The sequence below is a fragment of the Lutra lutra genome, chromosome 17, assembly GCF_902655055.1.
Source record: "Lutra lutra chromosome 17, mLutLut1.2, whole genome shotgun sequence".
Taxonomy (NCBI): domain Eukaryota; kingdom Metazoa; phylum Chordata; class Mammalia; order Carnivora; family Mustelidae; genus Lutra; species Lutra lutra.
This window is the reverse complement of record NC_062294.1, coordinates 39,011,752-39,036,409: the sequence shown is the minus strand read 5'-3', so window position 1 is coordinate 39,036,409 and position 24,658 is coordinate 39,011,752. Positions and strand designations below refer to the sequence as shown.

General features: G+C 49.8%; 1 protein-coding gene across 7 annotated transcripts in view; it reads right to left on the bottom strand.

Moving 5' to 3' along the window:
• The window catches only part of ZNF536 (zinc finger protein 536), a 424,494-nt gene that overhangs the window by 312,914 nt on the left and 86,922 nt on the right, over positions 1-24,658 (bottom strand). For 6 of the 7 annotated variants that reach the window (XM_047712032.1, XM_047712037.1, XM_047712038.1 and 3 more), the window contains one exon: positions 498-613. The exons of the other annotated variant lie outside the window; for it this stretch is intronic. The gene's annotated coding sequence lies outside the window, so the exon portion shown is untranslated. The remainder of the gene's footprint in view (positions 1-497; positions 614-24,658) is intronic. 7 annotated transcript variants of the gene reach the window in all.

The window sequence follows — 24,658 nt, the reverse complement described above, 5'->3', positions numbered from 1 at the left end:
TTGGGCTTTCAGAAAAGCTATTTCAAATCTTCACTTTGATTTGGTTGTATCAAAACTACTCAAAATAACAGCGGGCCCTTTCTCGGAACCAGAATATGTTAGCGGCACCTCAGGATTGTGAACTGAAACCTCAGATTCATCCCAGAAGAAAACTTGAGAAGGGAATTAAGCCACAGAGGGGAAAATCACCTTTTTTCCCTGATTCCTTTGTTCCCCCTCCCCACCCATCCCCAGACACGCCCAAACCACAAAGGAAGGTCTCCCCACAACCCCCTGGGGAAAAGTCCCACCAGCCACCACTCCCCCAGAGCTTCCCAGCAGGTGGACTGATCCTACCTCCAGGGTGGTGGGGGGACAGGGAGAGGCTGGGAGGAATCCCCGGGCCAAGAGGAGAAAGCGAAGGGCCCTTTGGTTGGGATTTGTGTTAGGTCAACTCGACAAAGCAGGAGGAAATGATGTGTGTCCAGGGCAAAGAGTTCTAATATCGTAAGACTTACCTTAGCAGCTTAACTGCATACTTGTCTTAAGGACTGTCAGTCTGGTAACAAAATACCCCAGAAAGGATGTAGCTGATCCAGGCACTGACAGATCGCCAGAGGGGCGTCCCGGTTCCCTATCACAAAAGGAAATAGAGAAAGAAATGATGTAAAGTGAAATGTAACAAATTCACCAAATCAGAGCAATATGCAGAGGTCAAGGAAATTCAACTGAAAAGGTTAAAGATGAAATCAAATCCGGTGTAGGAGAATGAAAATCTATCCCAAAGCAAGGCCACCGGTGACGTGCTGTAGACAAGAAGCTAAATACTGCGTAGCACTGGGATCTTTCATTTTCATCAGATCAATAAAAGCTTATATTTATCAGGATTCCAAGCAGCTGCCACTTCTGACAACCTCCACTTTATTTTCCCACTCCTTGTGCTGTATCAGGGCAAGGAGGAGAGGAGAAGCAGCTTTTAATGCTATTTACACCTGAAGACACAATTCCATTAAGAGGTTCTGTTTTGTTAAAGAAACAGGGATTGATATGATTATATTGGCAGGAGCGCGGGAAGCCCCTTTGTTCTTCCCCCCCATGTTCTCCCCTTTGCAATCCAGACCGGAGCCCGAGCCCGAGCTCTCGCGCAGAGATTTCCTGACACCAAGTCTGTGTGAGAGCACTTTTTTGTTCAAACTTACCATTTACAAAGAGAGGCGAGGCTTTCTGCTAAAACAGTTACCACTCTAATCATCTGTACAACAATATTTGCTATCAGGCATTCTAAATAGATTATCACCAGTCCATCTGTGTCATTATTGATTTATAAGGCTTTAAGCAGCTTTAGAATGGAAGCTTTCCCACTGAAGGGTTTCTTGTATAAATCAGAGCCGTGCTCAAATATAGCAGCCATCACTCAAGATATTGTTCTTAAAATCATAACAAGAAGGAGAAAATGATAAATTGCTTGTAATATACTGATCCAAACTGATATGCAAATCTTGTTTTTTAAATATATTACTTGAGTAAAAAGAGGCACATTAACATATGAATGCTATATGCAAATGATAGTGACAGAGCAGATGTTGGCGCATGTAATTGACCTATATGTGAATTGCATCAGAGCCTTAACTCTATTAATTCACTACCCAGTAACTAGATATTGTCCAAAAAGTACATTCTTTGAAACCATATACTGGAAGCAAAGCTGACAGGGTTCCAAGGATTCTGAAACAAGGTCACTGTCACTAGTATTTTGCTGTCATCTGCATTCCCCTTCTTATGGATGACATCATCACGGGGCCGTGTAAATCGATCACTTAATAGCATTTAGAAAATACTGCAGTGGGGAACAGGTTATAAAAAAAAAATGCCCCAGTTTTATTCTTTTTCTTGGCAGAAATGTCATACCTCTTAAACTGAGGGTTTGTGCATGAGTGCACTGTGAAACACACAGATGCCATTTTATTCCCCGTCTTTATTTTTCCACTTCTTCTCAGAATGACATTAAATTGTATTAAATAGCCTTTTGTCCACAGGGCACAGACCACCCCGCATATGATAATGTATTAATGCCCCACGTTCCAGCCACTGAGCTGAAACATTCTGAGACTTGGAGGATAAGTATGAAGCACCATTGTGTGTATAGCCTGCTAACAACTGTGACACATACTAATAGAAACATACCTAATAAATTACTGCTTTCAGGTCTAGCAAGCTGACATTTCTCTGCAAGGGACAATTTTATATTTGTGGCGCAGAACAAAATTGCTTCATATGAAGCCACTGTGGATTAGCATAAAAATTAACACTTAAATTTCGGCTTATTTTCCACCCTCTCCTCCTGCCACAACAATCAATTCCTCTTATAAATCTGATTAGATTTTATGATGCTTATTATTCAGAGCATGTCTCAACACAGCATTCACAGGCTTGAAGACTATTTGTTTAAATAGAAAAAAGAAGCAGATAAATCTATAGGTATTTTTTATTACCCCATTCCCCACCAGTTTCTTTCTCATATTGTAACATCAGTAATTGATTGCACACATTAATTAACATGTAAGGTAGAAATTCTGCATTATGCATGATTTATTTTCCTATCTGGTGAGTAGGTTTGTCTGCTGCCCTTGTGTTTCTAGGACATTGGGCTCGATTCTGGTCCAGACATAAATGCCAATGCTCATTCCCCCTGAAAGTTATTAATGTCAGATATGAAATGAGATTTTTTATTTCACCTGCTTACTAATCCACAAAAGCTGTTTTGAGTGATGCAGGCTTAAACGCCAAAATTTGAAATGATATATTGCTACATCTGATAACATGCAAATATGTTCATTAGACATAATTTAGCAGGAGAGAATAGCAACACTTTTATAACAAGTCTAGGTCAAAAATGGTTGTTAATTAAACAAGTCATGAAAAATGGCATTACAAGGAGACTGTCCAGCAGACACCAGACTTTCTAATGATATGCCGCTGGTAGGTACCCAATGCTTCCCACTAAAACGGAGAAGGGGAAAAAAAAAAAACAACTTTCTGAGCATTTCACATAATCTAAAGCAAGGTTAACAGAACTATACCCACATTAGGAACCTCAAATTGATCCCATATTCTTCTTAGATTTTAATGGTAACACACTCTACTTCTCCATGTGAAGATGTGATTTCACTTTCTGTCTTAGTGGCTTAAAGTGATTGATATGGTTGACTCCTTCACGAATACACCAGAAAAGAAATTAATATTATATCCGGCCATGCTTCTATCTGCCCCGAGTGTTCATGGCTGTGTATGTTAAATCCAGAAGAGCGATAAGCATAGGGACGATTGGTCGGTGAGAGCAGGGTTGGGGAAGGAGGTGGATTGAGGATGAAGGCAAGGCACAGGGGAACTGCGGGCCTGTGTCTCCCCTTTTCCCGTAGTCCTTCCCAAGGGGACGCTTCGGTTACCTAGGGAACCAGCTGTAGCAAGAACTCTTTTGATTGGCCAAGAGTTGAGATTCAGATGGGTGGGGCTCTGGTAAGTAGGTACTCCAGGCCACCTTGTGGTGAGAGGCTTGGCTTCTTGGAATGAGGCTTCCTGAGTACCTAGGGGAAGGACGGTACCTTGGGAGTGAAGTGCCGTCTAACGGAAGGCGGGGGGAGTTTCTAACTAGCCACCCGTGCCGCCTTCTGTGCCGCGAGGGAAGTAGTCATAGAGTGGCAAGGGCTGAAAACATCTGGGACCAACAGATGACCCTCAACGGATGCTACCCAAGCCCACATGGGTGAAGCCATCTATGAGTTGGTGTTCCACTTATCCAAAGGATCCTTGTAGCTGGACACTTGAAGCCCAGTCTGTAAAGCAGGGAAAACCCCTCTACACGTCTGGAGTCATGCACAGTAAAGGAAGTTGAGTGGGAGAGCGAATAACAAATTCAGCAAACCGAAAGTAGTCCACATCTAAGCCACGGGAACAATCAATCTGTATTCATGACACCAACTCAGGCACAAAAGTTATGCCTAATCCTCACCCATTTGGTGGGGGCAGGTCTGTCCCCAAATACTTCATGTCCAAGTGTAAAATACTCTCGCTCTCATCCTGGCTTGCAGACAACATGACTACTACTGTTAGAAATCTCACCTCATCTCTGCATTGCATTTTATGGTTTCTGTGCTTCTCAATACAGAATCTCAACTAGTGAACCAGGCACCATGGCATTCATCTCCCCCATCTTTCATTGATAATGTGATATTCTACAAAAGAAAATAGATGGAAACTTGGTGGAGGAAGAAAAGGAAATGCTCATTCTACAGGACACTTTGGTATCTTTTTTATCCCATGGAGCCCTTCCTTACATCCATTACCCACTCTGCATATGCCCCTCGTGAGTTTATCTGGACAGACAGCCCCTCTTGTCCTCCCTGTCACACTGTAGTTCTGGTTCCTGGACATGACTGTCTGTTGCTTCCCCATGAGGGATTCTGACAGGTCTCACATTCTAGGAGGAGGCCAAGGATGGGTCAGGGTCACAAGACTTGTTGAGGAAGTCCTGGGGGGACCCTATAAATTCTCAGGCAGTAGGGAAGCCCTGGGAAGGAAGATCTCAAAGACCCCAGCACAAAAGTGGTATTTGGATACCCCAGTCACGGTCGACAGGTTTAATGGTGTGCCTCACAGGCCAATGATTCCTTCTTGGGGGCCCCTGGTACTATGTACCCGACTTCACGTGCCTCCATATCCGATGATGAGGGAGATAGCCAGGGTCAACCCGGGGTCACGGTTAAACTATCCCACATTTCCCCAAAGCCTTGAATTCATTTCAAAGTGTTTCATCTGTTGAATGAATGAACTAACGCATCCATGAACAGATAGGAGAAGAAGTGAATGAATGTGGAAAGGCACGTATAAATGGATGGATGGAGAGATAAGGACTGAAAGAGTTTTTTAAAAGCAATAAATGCATGAATTAATGTGTAAATGCAAAAATGCATATGTAGAGGAAAAGTGCTTCAGGAATGGATGAAAGAAAGCCACTGGTATCTTTTTCACAAGCAGGTATCCACACAGTTCTCCTGCAGGCCCACCCAGGGGCCTGATGGACAACATAAGAGAAGAAAGATTAAGCAATGTCTTGTTCTTTGTCATGGGGTTTGGTCGCCCGTCCTTGGCTTCCTTCCCACCTCTTAAGATAAGCGTGTGGGCCAGCCAGTAGGATTCTGCACAAACTCTCCCAGGCTCATGAAGGAGACGAATATTCCCGCCCCCTGGCTGAACCTGGAGGATGACAGAGGTCGGTGAGCTGGGTCTGACCATGAGACAGCTGGCCCGGTGCAATCCTGCACCTGCTGGACACTGACAGAATCTTCCCGGGAGACAGGAGCCACAGCCGTCAGGGGCACACACCCTTGCCCAGTGCCCAGTACTTGCCGGCACTGAAAGGACGAGCCACACATCACCCGCGCCTCGATGTATCCACCTAACGAATGGGGACAACGCATCCAAAAGAGTGTCGGGCGCCAATGACTGCTCAACAACCAGCCATCATTGTCTGAACTGCTGAGCAGTTCTGCCCTGTGGGTTCTGGGTCCCCTGGTTGTGGAGGGTTTGCTTCCAGGTGGACATCCAGCTCTACCAAATGTATCGGCAGCCAGGCTCTCCAAAGCAGGGGACTAGCCGGTAGGAACCCTCATGACTCCTTTCAAGTGTATATTTTATGTCTTCCACCAAGCTCCACTGACCTGCCTGAACATAGATATTTTCTACTTAAAATGACTATACAGGGTTCATCTTGGTAATGCTTTGCTCTTCTGTAGAACTTGCTTTCCTATCTACACAACCAAGAACTTCGTCTAGATCATGGGTTTTCAGCACTTCTGAGCCTAGTCCTTTTCCGAGGAGGTCTTCCCACATGCGAGCTGATGAAGACCACAGTCAAAGCTGCAGAGGAGAGCCCTGAGTTCTCCCCTCCCTGTGGCTCTCACAACCTCTCCTTGGAACTTCTGGGGTGTCATGGAAGCCAGTTTGAGAACTATTGGACTGGCGACTTCCGGATGGCCAGGAAACTGTGACTGTTCATTGCATGGGGAGACGTTCTGGATGCCTGGGAGTCAGCTGGACCGCATGCCCACTGCAGGACAGTCCTGAACACCCAGTCAGCCTGGTGTTGCACGGTGGCATAGAAGCTAGACAGATGCCCCCAGCCCTGACTAGCCTCCAGCTCCTTTCTTCGATGTCCAGCTCTGCCATTATTTCCAAGCCAGCTCCCTCTGAGGCAGGCACTCAGACTCAGACCCAGTCTTCTTAGGTCTATGGCTCCTTAGGCACATGTCAGGAGAGCGAAACACCCTTAAACAGACTGGTCATGAGACTCTCTCAGAGATCATCTCCCAGAACGAAGACAGGAAGTCATCTGAAATGTCTCAAAGCTGACTGACTGCATTTTCCTCTTTCCTCCCTCCCACCTTAACTGGAGGAGGGACACTTTGACCCCAATTTCCGTTACCTGCATACCACCTTCTCCTTATCCCATCTGCTTAGACCTGCACCATTACCTAGTTATGAATCTTCTTGAAATCGACTCACAGGTTTCCTTCCATCGATTTGTTCCAGATGGAAATTTTGTATAATACTGCCCGAAATAAAAAAACGTATTTATTCTTCATTTAATAAGTAAAACCAATGTCCTGCCATATCAAAGAGGAAAACGCTCGGCCATGTTGAATCTGATGTCATCTCCTAGCAGCAGACGGCAGGCAGTGCAGGGCAGGGAAGGGGCACACCAACTTTGGGGGAGGGGCTTAGCCATGAACCCTCCCCGCCACTACATTCCTGACTCGAGCACCCGAAAAGCTGGCTAAGTCCCAGTTTCCTGGTCTGTGAAATGGGATGATAGTCATACCTATCTTATAAGGTTGTTGTAAGAATTGAATTAAGTGAGATAATTAATTAATGATTAATTAATTGAGGTGACAGGCCTGGCATGTAGTTGGCTGTTGTTGTTGTTGTTATACTAAAACATAAGCCAGGAGGAGGGGGAAGATCTCATAGACCTGACCGTCTATCATGGGTTTGCCACAGAACGTGGGCTTGCATACACTGAACTAGACAAGCTGAGTGACACAGGGACAAGGCCAGGGGCTAAGCAGGATAGCCCGGTCCTCACCCAGCCCCATTGCTAGCCCACTGGCAGCCTCTGGAGTCCCATCCCAGGCACACAGCCTGGACTCTCCCAAGTCTACAATTTGAGGATCACAAACACAGAGGTCCCTGAAGGACCTTCTGGCCATGGGTAAGTCAAGTCCCTGAGCCCAGCACGAGCCCAGCCATGCTAAATAACGACTCTGCTCCAGCTTCCAGGCTGCGGCAGGCGCTGGTGAGGGGGTTGGGGGGAGAAAAGGGCAAGAAGTAACTGAGACATAAGGCCCAGGGTTGGCACATGTCGGGTCCCCAGACTGAGACCCCTAACTGGCAGAAGGCCTCGAGTGTGGGGGATGGGACCTGAGAGTTGGCACAGGGATACACATCAGCACAGCTCCCAACCTCCAAGGTACAGCACCCTAGGCTGGGTCTCTTCCTTGGCCTGCTTTCCGAGGGTCACCCATGGCCTTGACTCACTTCCTCAACATCTTCTGCTTTGTGACCATTCACATCCACACATTACCTTAAAGAAATTCCGAAGAGGCAAACTTCATAGGGGACCCTCGGGGGTGACCAGCCTCCTGCCTCCTCCCCAACCCACCCCAGCATCCGTGGGTGAGACTTTCTCAGGAGCAGAAGCATGTATCTGTGTTCTGAGCAGCATCTGGGTCCCCCAAGAACAGGTCTCCATCTCCCAGTTTTTACAGCAAATCGTCCCTCCACAAAAGGGTACCCGTTTTACGGATATTAACAAGAAAGCCACACCCTCAAGAATCTGGTAGAAACCTTGGGCCTTCGCCATGGCAAGTTCACACATGCATGTCAGAGTGTTTCTCCCATTGCCTGGAGGCTCTGAGCCTCCCCTGGGACCCCCAGTCAGCAGCCCTGATGCCCATCACCCCCCCCCCCCCCTTGCCTCTAGATGGGCAACGGCCTGCCCAGAGTAAAGACCTTCCTGCAGGCACCATCCCCCCCACCCCAAGTGAGAGCCTCCCCCAGGCCAGTCCCTTGCACGGGGAGAGGGAGGTGCTAAAAAAACTCATCCACATCAGTCAGTAGTACTTGTGATGGTTATCACAGAGAGGCGCTCGCCCACCCCCCAGAATCCCTAGGTGTAGAATTCCGGATGAACGACACAGACAGAGGTCCGTTTTGTAGGCATAAACACGTGTTCTCTAAAATAGGCAATGTTGAGTCTCTGGTACAAAATGAGGGTATAAAGCCGACACTGTTTACAATCGGCTGGATCCCTTGGACTTGGGAGCCTTTTCCAGAAACAGTCATGTGAAAGGCACTTTCTTAGGAGTGTGTGCTTGTCTTCGTCCCAGGCAAGCTAGCGGGATGCTACCATAGAAGGTTCTCCCCAGGGGCCCACATGTGTCCCCACGGGGGTGGGAGGCACCAAGGGGACAGACCCAGGGAAGCAACCCCGGGACCCACCCGAGGACCACCCGAGGACCTGCCCCTGTCCTCATGTGAACGGGCTCATCCCACCAAGACCGACCAGCCCTGCAGCTCGCACAGTGGCTGACAAAACTCAAATCATTTCTTCAGGTGCTCACCGCTCTATAGTCTTTATGAAAACAAACCGTGTAAGAAACCAACAACAACCACAAAAAAAATGTATTTCTCATTTCTTTGAATTGTTCTGCTTGGCAATTTTATTGCGCATTAGTTCAAAATAAGCTACCAATAAAGTTGGATAAAATTAAACTCATACTGGAGTCTTTCCCTCAATAATTGTGTCGGGTTGTTTTTATTTTCATAAGGATTTGAAATGCAGTGTTATCTGAGGTTCAGAATTTCACTGTCTGGATGGTCCCAACTTAATCTCCTACCGGGCTTATGAATTCCAGTCTCCGTTCTTTTAAAATTAGTTGAGTTCTACTGTTAGCTTCAGACCAAGAGGGCTCTGTGGCCGTTTTGTCTTTTCCTGTACAAAAGCGCGACAGAACACCAGAACCTTCCATAGTGTAATTAGGCTTTAGAAAAATCACGTGATTTATAATTTAGCAGAACCTCAGAACATGGCCTGATTCTCACCCTGAAAGTCAACACTGGTTTGCGTATATGATTTCAGGAAGGCACTTGTCTTAAAGGGAGCATTTATGGAGAGGCCAAAATGATTCACTTTAAGATAGCAAAAAAAAAAAAAAAAAAAAAAAAAGACATCTTAGGAGTAAAAATAATGTGCAAATCGTAATTTGATTATAGCAAAATCAAACGTGGTGTGTTGTAGGCAAATAATAGGAATTTTTATGCAACTAAACATTTTTCTGGCCATCTAACCATGATTTATACAACTAAAATGATAAATTTAATCCCATCACCAGTAGATCAATTGCAGGTATAACAGATAAAACCTGAATAAATCATCGTATCACTGTATTGGAAACACAAACAGCAGATAGAAGCAGGAGTTCAGACTTTAAACTGAAATCTGTTCCAGGCATTCCAAGGACATTTGCAGTGGAGAAGTTCAATGTATACACAAAGTCATCTGATCCAAATAGGCTAATGATTTTATTGGTCAAAATCTTAAAAGTGAGGTTTATTTTTATGAGTATGCATTAATTAACCCAGCATGGACTATCTCTCAGACTATCTTGCCAGGGACTTTCATTTAAACATGTTTATGTGAAATGTTTGCATTCTCCACATTTGCGGCCCACACACAGATTATTTCATACTTCCTTTAGAGCACTTAGAAAAGTTAAAAGGAGTTATTGTTTTTGATTAATGCCATTTTGGGCAGTTTAAAAAAAAAAAAAAAGGCAGTTCCAAACCCTAACTCTGCATAAATTCTTTGACATTGAAAAACAATGTCCTGTAAATTCTAGGGCACAGAGATATGGGCGGGGGGCTGTTTTAAGGTGGCCTGCTGAAACCGAACCTTGGTCCCTCGGGTGTTTTGCATGAAACTTGTTGGGATGGAAATGGCTCGACCGGTGTACAGCTATCAGTCCTAAAAAAGAGAGGCAGCCCTGCTCGGGGCCGTGGCGCGGGGCCGTGCAAGATGGCAGTCTAAAGCCTTGCCTGTCATCTTTGAGTAAGAAAAGGAAAATGATTTCACTAAAAGATATTCCTCGTTGTGTTGTTTTGTTTTAACTAAGTTTGTACTTTCCACCACTGGACATTTTACTGAGACTCTAAGTTACTCCATGATGACTCACATCACGGCAATCTCAAGAAACTAGTTTTTCCTTGCCAATTATCCAAATATTCCATAACTATAAAATTACTTAAACACATTCTCCGTACGACTGTAAACATCTTAGCTAACAAAGCTTCGAGTGTAAACAGTGTGATGCATAGAATGGGTTTTTAAGCGATGTTATAAAAAGTGCTCTTAAAAACTAAACCAAAAATGTAAAGCTTCCATCTGTTTATGATTTTTCCACTGCTGAACGGCTGCTGTGTGCCAGTTCACTGAACCGTGGGCTTGCTAAAGAGATTTCTGGGGTCACAGATTGAAAAAACAAAGAGCACGTCTTTAATGGTGGGATTTTTTTTTTTTTTTTCCCCCCTCAAGTCGTCCTGACATGGCTGGAACGGAATGAAGTGTGCGACGGCAGGAGACAAGGGACGGCAGACGCACAGGGTGCCTGTTGCAGAAGGAACCCTCTCTCTGAGAGACTCGTGTTTTCTAAAGGATGTCATTTCCACCATTACCTTGGGGTTTTCGGTGATGGTCTACCGGCAACCTCAATACTCTCTTACTTCCTCACAGAATTTTCTTTGGAGCCTTGCATGTACAGGTTAAAAATAGATGGCAAATTGCACACCACGAAAAAGCATTTGGGCTTATTTCTGTGTACATACGCAGGTATGACACTGGGTAGTTTAGAGACTGCGGTCTTCCCTCTGCTCCAAGCCCTGGTCCAAGGGGCTGCTGGGCTGCCCGGGCAGGTCAAGGACTCCTCAAAGATGCAAGAGGAAAACCGTCCTTGGCCTGGAAGATTGGTCTCTGATGCACTGGGAAGTTGAGAAGGGGAGGGAGCTGAGAGAGAATGTGCCTGGAATCCAGTCCCAGCGCTCTGATGACATTGCTCCAGGGGGAGTTGAGGAGGAAGGAGAAGCTGGGTCCAGTGTAGTCTCCCATCAGGGGTGGACTACTGCCCAGATGTGTTCTGGGGGCCCTCTGATCACTAACCCTTGTCCCCTGAGGCCACATCGAGGCATAACAGCCACAGGGACACAGGGGGTTTGGGCTTCTTGGACAGATAAGCTGCCCCTTGTTCCTGCAGAGATGGAGCTACTAGGGCCGTGGGGGATGGAGAGATTCTCTGACCTCCCCCCCAGGAGAGGTTCAGAATATTTGACCAGATGTCCCGAATCCCACTGCTGCCCCTTAGACAGCAGACATCTCCAGAGCTGGGATTGGTGTGTAGTGGTCTGCCAGGGGCTAGGGTTTAGCTGGAGTCCTGTTTGCCTTTCTGGGGTGACAAATGCACATGAGACCTCCTGCAATGCAGTCATCTAGCTCGCACGGTGGGGTACCCCAGGGGGACTCCTTAACAGATATGCAGGGAAGAACACCTCCAGTCCATGGCTCCCACCCACCCACGGCCTGTCTCCGCATGGCTGCCTTGACCCGGTCCTCCCTCTCCAACCTCTCTTCCACACCCCAGGGCCACGCTGCCCCTCCTGTCTCCCAACAGTGCAGAGGCCTCATACCCTCACCGGAAGGTGGGCTTGTCCATCTCTGTGAGTGGCTCTGTGAGTCAGAGTGGGAAGGCCTGTCATGGGCAAGGGCCCCTCACTCAGGTCCCTGGTGAGGCCAGCACATCCGTGAGCAGATCCCTGCCCAGGGATGAGCAAGGGCCTATGGGTGCCACACCCTGAGGCCAGAGGGCACTGCTTGGCAGGATGGGCACCCTTGAGAAGCAGACCTGAATCCACACACATGCTCCCTCCTCCTATCAGAGTGTCAAGCCTGCACCGTGCCCCGCAGACCAGTGACCAAGAGAGACACCCCCCACCCCTGGAATGAGTGCCCGGCCCCACGAGCTCTTCCAGGACTCCCACGGCACTTGGAGCTTCAAGAGGCCCCGTCAGACCCCGGACAGCCCCACGTGCCCTCTGGCTCGGCGCCCGCGGCTGCAGTGGCCCAAAGCTCACCCAGCCAGTGGGCCCCGTGGGTTGGCGTGATTCTGCGCGCATTCCAAATTTAAATCTGGGACGCCTCTCCCCTTCCTTCGCTGCCTCCAGAACATGGGGAGGCATCTGCTCGGAAACAGCTGTCACCCAAAGGAGGGGGGCGGCACATGCGTCTCTCCTGCGCGCACGGCCGTCAAAGCCACACATCAGCCTAGGTTACTTAGTTACAGAACTTCACAGCCTGGGGGAAGAAGGCAGGGCCAGGGAGAGAGCCCCAGGCTCCGGGCCCTGCACCCCACACCTGTCCATAGAGCTCTGCAGGGGACGCTGTATCCCCGCTTTGTCATAGGGAAACTGAGGCCCCGTGCTCCAGGTCGCTTGGCGGCTAAAATAACACGGTAATCACGATAGCAAACAAGAGGAGCTAATCCTCACTGGCTTGTGATATCGCTCACTGTGGGCCAGCTCCCCTTGGTGTGGCTTAGGTTCGAACCCCTACCACAGCCCCAGTAATGCCATCAACACCGCCCTCAACAGATAGGAGGACGCTCGGGGGAAGGAAGGTCCCATAATTCGCCCCAGGCAAAGTCACCAGGTAGTGAGAGAACCAGGAGTCAAGGCCAGGCTGTCTGGCTCCCTTCCCCTGCCACGATGCCACCCTGTCTGTCACTGACATCGCGGGCATCACTGGTGCATAAGGACAGCAAACACGGAGTCTCACGGGGAGCTGGCTAAGTTCTTTCGACTTAACACAATATTACATTTAATTTCTATTATTCAGTTTATCCGCAAAACACGGATATCTGGAAAATGAGGCTCAGAGACCTGCAGCTTTCTGAAGGTCCACCAGGGAATGGCAGCAGGGGGAGAAAGGGTGGCCGGCATGCCCCCGTCGAGGACCCATCCCGGGCTGCAGCATGCCTCCTGCCAGGATCCGGGACGGGATTTCCGAAGAGGAAAGCAGACAAGCACTGGTGTGTCGTGCTCATCAAAGTGCTAGAGATGCTGTTTGGGATTTGCTGCTCCTGCCAACCCATGTGTACTTCTCACTAAGGCTAATCTCGATTATAATGAGGGTTTATACTAAGTCTAGAGAAAGGAGGAAGGCCAAGCCTAAATCTACAGTTCATGCAGACGGAGGTGGGAGTTACGACAAACACTGACCATATTTAGGAGAAGTTGGGAAACTGGGGGCGCCAGCCCTTCGGCTCAGAGACCCAACTCCGTGGGCCAAGCAGCCCGGCTGGGAGCGTCCAATGCCAGCGCTGGCTTCCCAGTCTGTGCAGAGCCACAGGCAGGGGTTTCCATCCATCTCCCTTCAAGGGGTCCAAGTTCCAAGAGCAGGAAAGGGGGTGAACTCGAGGGGCAAAACAGAATTACAAAGAGTCACAACCCGGCTGCCATACAGAGAGGCGGAGGTCCCCAGGACCAGGATCCAAGCACAAGACCTGGGACCAGGGACCTGCAAAGCCATGATCTACCCTTCCCTGAGTTCCCACAGCTCAGATACAGACAGCATGAAAAATGCTGGAGGGTCAGGCTGCACTTTCCTCGAACTAATCACTAATGAAGTTTGGGGTAAGCTATTTTGAAAGCAGCCCACACAGCATAACCACACGCCGTCATCAGCTGCCATCCTCAAATGCAATTTCATTCATAATTAAATATGAAAAAGCCACCACCTTAAAATAACATCAGGGGTCACAGCTGAACTCCCCGGCATGGGTTTTGGCCTCTGCTGACCTCTCCGAGATGGTCCCCAACACCTCCCAGGCGGAGGCACACACACTCACTCCAAGCCCACGAGTCCACCCGCCCTGACCCTCCACCTGCCGGACACACCTGCGGGCCTGCCTCCACACCTCTGCCCATCCCACCTTGCCTTCTGTGCACACCCTTCTCCCTCCTCTCTGCCTCCAGGTGCCAGCTGGGACTCAAGGATCAGCTTGATTGGGCACCATAGCTCCAGAGAAAGCTCGGACAGGCCAAACCTGACAGGCCCTTTGCCAGCCTCTGAACTCTGTAACAATGGCTTCTATGAACCTCCAGCAAGGCTGCTCATGCATGCTTGGTGTTCTCTTCTCTTTGCCCTTCCAAGCACCATTAGGATTACAAGCATGGACATCCCATTCATTCATTCATTCGTAATATTTACTGAGCACCTTCTATGTGCCAGATGCCAGAGAAGCGACAGTGAATGATCAGATATGGTCCTGGCCCTCCTGGAGGTCACCTTCTAGACACAACAGATGAGAAATACAACAATAAATATGCAGTAGATTTTTCTAGCTGGACTCAGTCTGCCATGGTCAAGTCCTGCCCTACACTCATATTGGAATCTAAACCAGTGTAGGACACAGGCTATGCTGGCCAGCCATGGTTCTGGGCAGGTCACCTCCTCCCTGGTCCATCCATGGCTCTGCTCCAGATCTCCTCCTGGATCCTCATTTAGGAGATATTCACTGGGTGGGGACAGTCAGAGCTGGGTGGACGTCAGCCCCCGAGACAGCCCCCTCTGGTACCAGCAAGAACTGGGTGGATGCGGCATGAGTTTCCTCACCTCATCTCCTCCCCAGTGCCTGGTGGGAGCTCCTCTTGAGGGAGTCCGTTCTCTCAGCCGACACATGCCCTGAGGCTGTGAGGGCCGCTTTCTGCCCAGTTCCCTGGGCTGTCCTGGGGCACGGAAGGAATCTTTCTTGCTGGAACTGCCCCCAGACAATGGTCTTTAAAATACTTCTGCTGGTGCGCTAACCACCTGTGCTTAGGGCGTGGGCTTATTCTCTGTCCTGGTCCTACATGGGTACCCTCCAGGCTTGCCACCACAGTTCAACATTGAGCCATCCGGTGGCCAAGAAGACCACAGGGCTCAAGGTGGGGCCAGGCTTCCAGAAGCTCATGGACCTCAAAGGAGAGAGATGCTGCACAGTGCAACGCCAGACATGACATGCACCTGGCAGGAGGCAGCGGCTTTACGGCAGCTTTGTTAGTGAGATCCACGATCCAGCTGAGCTCCGAACATGCATTGTCATCTTTGATCCACAACAGCCCTATTAGATCAAGAAACGAAGGCTCCAGGAGGCCGAGTGACATGTCCAAGGTTCCATAGCGAACCATGGAACCAATGCCGGTCCCAAACCTGCTTCTTCCCACCTGTGCTAAGTTGTGCATGTCCTGGCCTCTGCTGCTTGGGTCATGCCCCTAGTCCCAGCACACCCTATGGAGACCTCAGGGTCTCAGCATCACCATGGTCAGGCTGCTGTGTGATGCTCCCACAGCGCTGTCATCAGCACAATAAGCCCAGGAAACAGCGGAGGAGATGGGGGGTGTCTGCGGGGAGCTGTGACCTCCCCACGATGACTGCGGAAGCGTGTCCTCACCTGCTGTCACACCCACACACCCAGACCCTGCTCCAGTTCTCACGGTCCTACTCTCCTCATCTGACAGGCGGGAAGTCACAGTCACCTGCCACATGGGAATTGGGTTAGAATCCCAAAAGTAAAAGACGGGTTTCAGGGGCTGGTAAGTTCCTTCGTGGACTTTCTGAGTACTCAGGGAATAAGCTTTTAGAAACATCTTTCTCCATCCCTCTCCAGGAATTGTGCAGCTTGGGGTCCATTTGGGATGTCAGTATCAAATCCCAAACCATCAGAATTATGAGTCTTTCTACATAAAGAGAGGAGAATGTTCTGGAACCCCAAGCACTCACTTTCAATTGGCTAAGCTGCTTCTTTTTCTGGTTGCTATCACACTCAAATGCACGCACGGCACTCTCATTTTATTGAAAGTTGTGGGTCTGTCACCAATCATGTCCATCAATAATCAGCAGATTACCAGCCTGCTTGTGCAGACACTTCTATTTTCAACCTGAAGGGTGGTTGGGGGTTTCTTTTAATTTAACTATCCTCATTAAGGATTCATTAGCACACCAAAAGAGCGATGTTTTAAAAAAAAAATCATCTTTGCAGGAAGGAATTCAGCAAAAATAATCACTATTCCAGGCTCAACAATGAGTCCCTAATGAGGACAGCAGTCATCAGTTAAATAAACATATCATTAGGGTGAGAATGGATGTGTCAACACAGACACAGTCCACTAATTTGGGGAGAGGAGAGATAGGTCGCCTGTGGTTAGTCTCGGTGGGGTCCGGGTGGAGGGTGGGTGTGTCTGGGCCAGAGTCATAGCTCATCTTTCAGAGATAGGGCTCAGGGTGTGGGTGAGGTCAGGTCAGGTTAGGTGGGAGCTACCAATGAGACAAATGACAGAAGGTGGACAACGGGACACTGCCCAGGGGATCAGGTAGCCTGCAACAGTGGGCACGTTTTATCCAGGAAAGATCCAGAAAGCTCCAGAGATAGCACAGATCAGGAAGACAAGAAGAGGAGACTCTTAGCCAGACATCCCACCGCCATGTTGTTCCCAGAGGCCAGCCCCTCCTGGGCAGCCAGGGTGGGCACAAGGTATCCACCCAGCTCTCCTCAGCAGCAGCCCCATGGCGAGGCTTCCTCTGACAATGCAGAATCCAAGGGTACTCCCTGAGGAGTGGCAGATGCCCTGTCTGGGGTCCACAGTCCTCTAGAGATGAAATTGGGGCTCTAGCCCGGGAGAGGAGGCTGGATCACGGAAGCATGAGCTCTCTCCACAAAGACTCTGAGTAGTTTTAGGCATCAGGCAGCGTGCTAAGTGCTGGAGTGCAGCGTAGAACAAGGGGCATTTGGCCCTCTCCCTCATGGGGCTTAAATTTGTTGGCGGGGGGAGGAATTAAATTAGGATAATTACAGGATATAGGAAGTGTTACAGAGGCTGAATAAACAGGGTGAGAGACAGCCAGCAATGGGGTCTTTCTGACAAGAGGACATCTGAGCCGAGGTTTGGGAGAATGACCGTGACAGCAAAGGAGCCAAGGGCAAGAGTAGGAAGCAGGGGCAGCGGCTGAGGGTGTGTATGCGTGCAACAGAGGGCGGGTACAGCACGCTCCTCCGAGGACGTTCCTCTGAGAAGGATGGAAGGGCTGAGGTCACGGGGGGTACCCTTGCCCGCAGAAAAGACAAGAGCCAAGGATTTGTACTGGGCTCCGGGCTGGATGAGAAAGTCCCCAGAGTGCTCTGCTTTCTCAGGCAAGTGAGTCTCAACAGAGGACAGCAACATGAAGGAGACATCGCGGCCATTTTGGAGACGGAACCCTAGAGAACACGGCACCTTGAGAGCCACTTCACGTCTGTCATCACAGAGGCTCGGAAAAAGCACCAGCTTGACTGTGCCATTTTCCACCGTCAGTGGAGGTGCACGGACTATCACAGACCAGGTGGTTATCATGAGCTCCCCCAAGGGTACAGGTTTTTTTCCAGGTGCCCACGATGACAGGGAAGGAGGCCCAGGCCTGAGGAGGGTACAAGGAAGGAACAGAAACGCCAGACCCGAGCTCTCAGCTGGGTGAGGATGAGCAACAAGGTTGGGAAAGGGACAGTGAAGCACTGTGTCAGGGCTGGAGACACAGGTCATTGACAGTCAAGGGATCACAAAAGGTGAGTTGGAAAAAAGAGCAGCGATGGAGAGAGGGGAGGACAGGTGGAGGCCAGATTTCAGTGCAGGTACCACCCACTACCAGTGGCCATGGGCTGGATGGCCAAGATCCAGTGGAAGAAAACTTGCTGGAGATGAGAGGGTCAAGGGGGCAGGGTCCAGCCTATTGGATGCATGACCTTGACACTCTTGGGCAATGACACTGGCCAACAGAACAGCAGCAACTCCAAGTGAAAGCATACCTCAGGAAACACCAAGACCAAAATGGTGGGCTATGAACAATTTCCTTACATCCGCTCCCTTGCTCCCTCCACAAAGAAAGCCAACTGGATATACGCATTACTGCAACAGGGCAGAAGAGATCTCAGATTGTGGTGGTCAAGGACCATCTAAGAGGAACCAGTGATCTGTCACAAAGATAAACAATATTCTTAGCTTCTGGTGTCACTGACCTCATGCCTGATTTTCCCAGTCTGTTGCTGGGAATGCAGGAGACCCTGAGACCTCGAGCTCTGAACTCTTCAAATCCAAGTGTGGAGCCAAGTGGTACAGTTACATTTGGGAAACCATGGCTCAAGCAAGGGCACCTCTGACCCTCAGGTCAGCTTCTGCCCAGTAAAGCCCTCAGGGCTTGGAAATGGGCTCATTAGCAACAACCAGGCAATTACCTGGACAGCTGCTTCTAACCCTTCTCTGATCGGGAATGGGAGCCTACAGCCGAGAGCCACAATGCCACTTTCCAAACACCTTTGGTGTCCAAAACAAGGCCTTGAATCAGGCCTCACAACTCCCAGCTCCAAAGTCCAGGGTCTTCTGAGTCCGTCGGATTCTCTCCCAGCCCAGAATCCTGCCAGGCTCTGCTCTCCCACAGCACACGTGGATACAAAGCAAAAATTCCACATCCAGCCTGTATCCACAAGACCCAGTGCATGGGAAACTGCCATCAAGAGCGGGTTTTGCCCCAGTTCTGTAACTTCTGTCTAAGCTGCTTACGTGCCCAAATTTATTTTCACATAATACCAATGGCCACAAACTTAAATATGATCAGACACAGTACAATTAATATTTAACATGTGGGCACCCAAAGCCTCTTGGCGATATGATGAATACAGTACACAATATATTACTCAGTATTTACCCAACTCAGAAAAATGAGTAGTGGTGCTGGTGCTGTTGGGGAGAGGAGTCACTGTAAGTGAGCCGAAGTAGTATTTATTGATGCCTACTGTATACCAGGCAAGGTATTGAGTACTTTCAAACACAGCATCTCATTTAAGTCATGAGATTATAAATATCAGTGAAAACACTATTTTGCAATATTTTAGTCTATTCACTCCATCAATATTTTTCAAAATCGAGTAGCACAGTTCAATAATACTCAAATCCATTCTCTGATTTTTCTTCAGAAATTTCATAGAGAAAGTCTCCCCCCCCAAACGCCGACCCTGTAAAGTGTGCCCCAGAGCGAAATATCTTGCCAGGGTCATAAATCTCCATTAAAAAGTGTTTGCTTTCATGGAATATTGACGACCTCAGAACTGAAGAGCAGGGACCGCACGGTGTGTCTGGATGCAGCAAGATGGCCTGATAAACTGTGGTTTGGGCCCTCCCTGGGCCTTCCAGGGTCTGTCCAGAAGACAACTTCAACAAGTCCTTCTAAGGGTCATAATTAGAAGCTCCTTAAATGTGACCGAATTTCCACTTTTACAAATGTTTTATTGTTATCGGTTGGTCCCACTTTACAAAACAGAACTCCATTAATATTACTCCCTTCGAGTTTCTGTCTATAAGCAGACATTCTGCTAGACGGGCCTGAATATCTTCCCCAGCTCCTGTTCCCCCGGCCCCTCACCTCCCAAATTCCAACTAAGCATATTTTTTACTCAAAGGGCAAAGTTGGACTAGGATTATGCATGTTTTCCGTGCAAAGGATATGTTTTTCAACAAGCAGGACCACATTCCTGCAAAGCCAAAATATTCCCTGTAAGCTGATTGCTCCGATCCGTGCGGACTTTTCTCAATAAGGCTCTGTTCTCCTGGCTTGTGGTCGCGTGACCCGGCTTTCAGGTGGGGCTCTGGACAGGTGTCTGTCTACTGAGATGCCACAGATGAACTCTGACCCAGCCCTTCCCACTGCTAGGTGCCTCTCCCACCAAGCTGCTGGCCTCTTTGACATACCAACTTTTTATAAAAAGCATGCCTTTTAAAAATTGCTTCACCTTAATAAGATCTAAAAGGAGAACCCATGTGTACAGTGCAGTCCCTACAGTCTTAATTCCCATAGCTAAGTCTGGACAGCACCCCCAACATCCTATCATTATGGGGGAGGCAGGAGAGGAGAGGGAGAGCAGAACCCACGAGAACAAGATTAGAGCAGCCAATATTACTAAGTACTTCAGGACAGTCTCTCATTTTTAAAGGCCACCAAACTAGATCCGAAGTATGCCAGACACCTGATGATGCTGGCTTCAAGAGCAGCAGGAAAACCCAAAAGGAACCCCTCTCCACATCGATGTACATGGGACAATTGTCCAGAGAAAGGCATGCCTGTCCCCTTCAGCATATACTGGGTCCAGCAAGCATCTCCCTCCTATAGGGAAGGCTCACCAGATTAGACCTTTATCAGAAGCACACACGTGGTACAAATAACTATTTGCATTACAAAACGGTTCTGAGGGTACTCGGGCGATTAGCTGAGGCTGCATGGACGGCCCGAATAATGCATCACCATTTATTGAGTGAGCAATTACTAAGAGCCAAGTAATCCATTGTGGAGAACTCCCAGTGAGCTCTGAGTGCAGATCAAGAACAGCCCGGGGCCCGGGACGAGGTCTCACAAAGCCCCCTCGGAAAAGCAGAGGCGCATGAGTTCCTCCAGGCCTCATTGGGGGCTGCGGAGCTTTTCCTGCGATCAGGCTGCCAGCCCCAGAAGAGGGTAGAATTTCCCCCCAGCAGCCGCAGCCTCAGCACAGGCTCTCCCAGCTTAGCGTGTTCTGCTCACTCACTGCACGCTCCAAGGCCGCGGGGACCCAACCGATGCCTCCCACATCCCGCGGGGAGGCGCCGGAGATGTCCTCTGTTGAGGCCACGTGTGAGTGATGGTCACCAGAATAATAATGCATTATTTCATTTCATGCACACCACCCCACGAAGTGCGTTTCATTTCCACCCTCCTCCCGAAGCAGACAGGCCGAACCTTCACAGGAGTCACAGAGGCTCCGGGAACCCCGCCCACCGGCCCCGCCCACCGGCCCCGCCCACCGGCCCCCTGACCGTTAGATGCCAAGTGGGTCTCAGAGCCGAACCCTCTCTGCTAGGAAAGTTCACCGGAAGATCCAAACCGGCGCCCCAACCTCAAAGGTCATCATGACTCCTACTTCCACCCAGTGGAGGACAAACACCGCCAGAGATGGGAGAAGGGGGTACCAGAGTCTGGAAGACTGAGGACAACCAAAACCAGGCTTCCTGCGCCGACACAGGGAAACCCAGACCCAGACCCGGTTCACTCAAGCTGCCCCCCAAATCGGGTGCACGGCACCAGCGAGCAGGTGGACTTCCAAACAAAGCCCTCTTTAGGAGGCTGGGGAATAATTACAGCATGCAAATATCATGTGATTTTTGTCACTGATCTTTTAACATGCATAGCTGGGTTCATGTGTCTCCAATTCAAAATCCCAAATTGAAGACTTATGTGGAGATAATTATAAGCGAAAATCGAACACAGGCCTGGAAAACACCCTGCTTTCCTCATAAAATACCCGCATGCCGAGAAGAGCCCAGATCCCCAGAGGCAGTCAGGACAGCCTGGACCTCACCAACCAGGGCAGGGTCGGCCCTAGAGTGGGCTCAGTGTCCCCAGCCTCAGGTCAGTGTCCTAGCCCCAGGCCCCTAGGAGCCCAAGCCAGAGAGGACACACGCCACCACCCCCACCCCCCCACTTACAGCAGCAACACACCTTTTAACTAAAACTTGTCCATGAACAGGAGATGAAAATTGCATGAGGGGAAATAAGTGTTGTCGGGTGTTTGTTTTGTTTTGTTTTCTAAGTATCTCAGCTGAAAAAAAAAAAATTGTATGTCTTCCAAGGGCCACCTCACAGAGTCGTCTCAGGTCTCCCGGAGAGGGGAGGGCCCACCTGCATCACCAGGCCACCGTCTCCCTCGTTCCTTCTTCTCAGAAAGCTGTCCGTGACCACATCTCAGAGGCATCCTGAGAAGAAGCCAAAGGGACATGCCGGGCTGCCCCGAGCAGCCTCTTCTTGAGCAAAATGGGACAGCCCTGCTTCATCTCCAAATCAGTATCCTCCTTCCTCTCCCCCCCACCCCCGCCCCCGACTCTCTCTGCATTGCCCCGGCCTTGGGCTTCCCGAGCCTGGGTGCCCCCCGCCACGTCCACAGGGCAGTGCCGGGGGGAGCTCCAGCCCCTCCCCCGGGGCCGGCGGAGCAGCAGGAGCTCCGGGGCCCTCGCACCGGGCTGCCCTCCTCGCCCAGCCTCTTCAAAGGGGCTGCTGTTTCTCAGCGCTGCCTGCTCGCCTGAGCATGGCAAGAGGTCGCCATCTGACCCCGGCACTATTAAATCTTTTTAAAGTGTAATCTTTGGGGGATTTCGGCTGTAAATAAAGAACACTCCACATGTAAAAAATAAACTCACACTCATGACTTCATGAGTGACCCCGAGTTCAATTTCTGTTTGTGATTTAGCAGAGTGGGGGACAAGGCCTGCCGCGTGCGGTCTGCAGGCCAGGGAGCGGGCTCCCCGAGCGCCCTGTGGCATCACAGCCAGAGAGGCCACCCCTCTCCCCAGCTGGGAAATGTGCCACCCCGGGTCACCCCTCCAGACAGCCAGCCACATGGCCCAGAGGCGACACAGCTGGGCAGCCCCACAGCTGTGACCACAGCTTAGCTCCTCTCCACACTGGGCACATCTGGACGCTGTTCACGTGTGACGACCGGGCTGGGCCTTTTCCAGGACTTGCCTCCAGCGCCATGCTCCCACCCAGGTCATGGTCCACAGAGTTGGACTCTCCCAGGACGATGTCTAAGGCTCTGTGCCCACTCAACGCCTCCACCCCCAGAACACTGGGGTGCTCTGTGGCAGGAGAAGAGAGAGAGACACGGGGCTCGAGTCAGGGGATGCCCCAAACGCAGGGATACCAATGATCTACCTCTGCCCTTAATATTCCACGGTGTCTGTATGCGCAGCCTTCCCGGGGTCTCGCCACAGCCACCGGACGCTGACGAAACAGATACTAGGTGCCTGTTTTCCATTGTACAGATGAGGAAACCACTCAAAGAAGCCCCCCAGCCAGGTATCAGCAGCTCCGTGTTGATGGACGCCGCTCAGCGCTGCAGCCACATACCAGCTGCCTCCCCTCCCGGGTTCCAACACCCAGCTGAGATGGCCAGGCTGAGGGGGAGAGCCAGCCCCAAGGGTGGAGGTACAGCCATCTACAAATCACCTCCAACTAGAGCCATCTTCTGTTCTTCAGGGATGGCAGAGTGTGGGGGAGAGAGAAGGGCTATATGTGCAAATTGACACCACCCCCCCCACTCCGGCTAAAAAAATTCCTCATTGCCAGGTCACTCTTATTCCCTGTGGGTTAGGAGACAGAATCCTGACACCAGAGCGGGGGGAAAAAAAAGTCTCTGGAGTTTTCTGGAGTTCCAGGAGCTGACGTGGAGGAATCTAGAACAAGACATTCATACAAGGAGTCCAGCTCGCTATCTGACTGAGGGCAGACAGGTTTCTCTCCCTGAACCTCCTTTCCCTGCGTGCAAAGGAAAGATCTGGAAGGTACATAAGGACTGCTATTCACCGGGAATGACTTAGGGTGAACCAGCCTATCAGGAAGCACTGGAGAAGAGAAGGAGTGTTACAGAAGGAGACACGGTATCTATAAAATATCAGGAGAAGAAGATCTGACTTGGTTGGGGAGTGGAGTCCACAGGAAATGGTCACCTGTATCTTTGTCAAGGATGCCCTTGCCTGAGTATCTCACTAGAATACAGGGCAGGCAGGCCTGTATTGTGCTGTGTAGACGCTCATGACATGATGGATGGATAGATGGATAGATGGACAGACGGTACGGACAGAAAGATGGCCAAGGGTAGATGGACCATGAGTGGATAAATCATAGATAAATAAATAAAAGGAAGAGGATGGGACAGACGGATGGAGAGGGGGCCAATGGGAGGAGAGATGGTTAGGTAGATAGAGGGACAAACAGAAGTAGATGAACAGAGAACAGGAGGGTTGGAAGGAACATGGAAGACAGTGGGTAGAGAATGGGGAACGGATGGGTTGGAGGATTGAACACTGGCCAGGGGAGAGAAACTCTCCAACAGAAGATAAAAACTCTAAGAACTAGTAGTGTCCCCTCCAAGCATGGCCAAGACCATCACGCCACACCAACCCCAACATGGAAAGGAGAACAGCCTCTCCCCACATGGTGCCTGCTTGCTTTTTTATGCCATCCAACCCAAAAGCCCTGCCCCTCCATGGAATGGATTCCTTATGAAGTCCCCAGTCAAGTCCTGATAGAGATAGTATGTTTATTTTTTAAACAGGAATGAATTATTCAGCACTTCTAAATCCAGAACACATCAAATCTAAAACGACACACACTGTGCTTTTCCCCTCTCCCTGCATACACTTAGAAATATTCCGTAATTTCTTTAAAAGAATAAAATTATTGATTGTGGGTGAATTAGCAACTCAAGAAAGACCCAGATGCAACAGAAGGTGGAGGTGTTACTGGGCTGGAGTTCAGTGCGTGAGGAGGGGGAGTCTATGTGGAAGTGAGAGGATAGGCAGAAAGGAAGGGGTGAAGGGTTAGGGTGGGCTTGGGGAAGGGGAGGCATTTGTGCAATGTTGGACCTGAGTGGGGAGAACTGCCTGTCCACACCAGCCCCTGCCTCCAGCAAGCATCACAGGTATGGATTCT